The sequence below is a fragment of the Myotis davidii genome, unplaced genomic scaffold (assembly GCF_000327345.1).
Source record: "Myotis davidii unplaced genomic scaffold, ASM32734v1 scaffold1857, whole genome shotgun sequence".
NCBI classification, from domain to species: domain Eukaryota; kingdom Metazoa; phylum Chordata; class Mammalia; order Chiroptera; family Vespertilionidae; genus Myotis; species Myotis davidii.
In genome coordinates, this window is record NW_006288115.1 from 38,691 (window position 1) to 41,842 (window position 3,152).

Below are 3,152 nucleotides of genomic sequence, written 5' to 3' on the forward strand. Positions count from 1 at the left end.
TAATGAAAAAACAAGGAAGCTTCCCTAAGCCCTGATTAAAGGCTGGTGTCTTGGGGAAGATGTAGGAGGAACGACTAGGCATGGGGCATTTTCTGTGATTGGTTTGGGGAGAATATTTGGATTTCTCTGCTTTGTCCTAGGTCGGAAGTGGAGGCAAAAGAAATTGGTAGCCATTCAGGAGGCTCTGACTGTTTTGAGGTGGATTCTACAACAAGGAAGCTTCCCTAAGCCCTGATTAAAGGCTGGTGTCTTGGGGAAGATGTAGGAGGAACGACTAGGCATGGGGCATTTTCTGTGATTGGTTTGGGGAGAATATTTGGATTTCTCTGCTTTGTCCTAGGTCGGAAGTGGAGGCAAAAGAAATTGGTAGCCATTCAGGAGGCTCTGACTGTTTTGAGGTGGATTCTACAGAGTTTTCTTTTATAGGTCGGCGTACGATAGTCAGATAGAACCTAGCACTGTTCTTTTGTTTACTCAGTCCATCGCAAGAAATCCAAGTTATTCTATCACGTGGGCTTTAAAGTTCCCTTGGGTCACAGCCCCATAAGATTGCACAGGGTGGAAAAACCTGCTACTGCATGAACGCCTGCACCTTAGGCAATGGCCTCACCGTAGGCTGTGTGGCAGGTGCCGCTCCAAAGAATGGCATCCCCTTTGTTTCTTGGGATGTGATACAAACACAATGAAACAAAATGGACTCTCTTTATTGCAAATATGCTCAGAACCTAAAGTCAAACCAAGAAATACCTAAATCAGAAGAAATACAGGAGAAAGTCATTAAGGCAAGAGAGCGGAAGGTGCTACTCCAACTCATGACATCGATATATACGTCATCTGCTAAGTAGTGCATGACAGAAATGGGTTGTTACTAACTATCGTGTTCCTTTTCTTCTTCTATTCCCATTTCCATGGCCACATAACTTTGATGAGTGCTAATTATTAAAATGGTCACGTTTTAGTCAAGCAACCAAACCTGAGCCCTGCCTTTGATAAAATGCAGTTGGCAGAACTTCCCGATTGCCATTTAAAATGCAGTGGCTGTGAAAGTATCTTCTTGTGTGCATCTGAATAGATTACTTTTGCTCACTAGGAAGACAGGATAGGATTCTTTACTTCATCTCTGGAATTTTTTAACCATAGGGGAATGAACAAATCTAGTGTGGTGGTATTCAAGACCGTGAGGCCACTTAAAACCTTCCCCATGATAACCTCCCCTTTCAATTTGTTGAAATTCACTAAGCCAAACTTACTCTTAAAAGACATTATCCAGAGCCCTAGCTGGTTTGACTCAGTGGATAGAGCGCCGGCCTGTGGACTGAAGAGTCCCAGGTTCAATTCCAGTCAAGGGCATATGCCCTGGTTGTGGGCTTGATTCCCAGTAGGGGGCATGCAGGAGGCAGCCGATTAATGATTCTCTCTCTTCATTGATGTTTCTATCTCTCCGTCTTCCTTCCTCTCTGAAGTATATATATATATTAAAAACATTATCCAGGAAACTGTCCACTTGTAAAGTGGCTTATTACCTATTACCACTTATATTTTTATGGAAAAGAGCCTGTTATGATTAGATGTTCATATGAAGTCATTTATAAAATAACTTACTTTTCTGAACTACTGTAACCTTGCTTTTTTTCTATAGGGTTAAACAGTCAGCCAATTCGTTAAGTAAGTCACTCAACAAGAATTAATTAAACTCTTTGTCCTCTCTTGTAGTTCATGCATTTACTCAGACATATCATACATGTAACTTTACCAATGGCTTTTTTAAAGTTTAGCCTTTCCATTTTAAAATCTGATATTAACTCAACTAATCTTGTTTTTACAGTAAATGAGTACAGCCATGACCAATATATTTAAACTAGAGGCTCAGTGCACGGATTCGTGCACCAGTGGGGTCCCTCAGCCTGGCCTGCAGGGGGTTGGGCCGAAACCAGCAGTCTGACAACCCCCAAGGGGTCCCAGAGTGCGAGAGGGCACTCTGCAAAGTCACTGTAGCTCAGCAGCTTCTGCGTTGAGCGTCTGCCCCCTGGTGGTCAGTGCGCATCATAGCTACTGGCCAGTTGGCCGGTCACTTAGCCTTTTATATATATAGAAGCCTTTTATATAGAGAGATAGGATATGACAAAGACTCTTGGTGCAGTAGATAACCAAGGCACTGACCTAGAGGGATTTCTCCCCACTCCTAAAACTATAATCCACACTCTTCTTTGGATGCCAGAGGATCTTTCCCTCCAATCCGAAGAAGACCTCATGAAATAAGGTATATTAGTTTCCTATGGTCGCTGTGACAAATCCCAATAAACTCGATGGCTTCAAACGACAGGAATTTATTCTCTCACTGCTATGGAGGTCGTAAGTCCAAAATAAGCATCACCTGGGGTGAAAACCAGGCGTTGCACTGTCTGGCGGCTCTAGGGGAGAACGCAATTCTCTTCTCCTATGCTCCTGGTGGCTCCAGGCACTCTGGGACGTGTGGCCACATCATCCCAATCTCTGCCTCTGTTGCCATGGTTTTCTCTCCTTTTCTGTCCGTGTCAAACTTCCCTCCATTTCCTTATAAAAACACTTATGATTGCACTTAGGGCCCACCCAGATAATCTCTCCTGCCGGGATCCTTAATTTGATCACAGTTGCAAAATCTTTGCCATGTAAGTTAACATTTACAGGTTCCAGGAATTAAGACCCAATATCTTTGGGGTCCATTTTTGAGCCTACTGCACAGAGGATAAGTAAAAATCAATTTCTTGGCAAGGTTGATCAAAACTTTGTGTTTAACATACCTTTCAGTTGGCTTGACTAGGACAGCTAGGCACTAAATTCTAAGTGATCTTCCTATACTCTGACTCTTTGCTCATGGGGCCTGCGTACAGCCAACATTTCATGCTTCAGCTCACCTGTTAGTGGAAAGTTTGACAGGCTTTTTTTTTTTTTTTAATTTCAAGACTTCCAAGTCTCTCCCTGGGTAGCCCAGTTGGTTAGAGCATTGTACTGACACACCAAGGTTTTGGGTTTGATCCTGGTCAGGGCACATACAAGAGTCAACCAATGAATGCCTGAATAAATGGAACAACAAGTCGAAGTTTCTCTCAAATCAATAAATTTAAAAAGAAAAAGGACTTCTGCACTGCAGTTTTCATTACACACACACACAC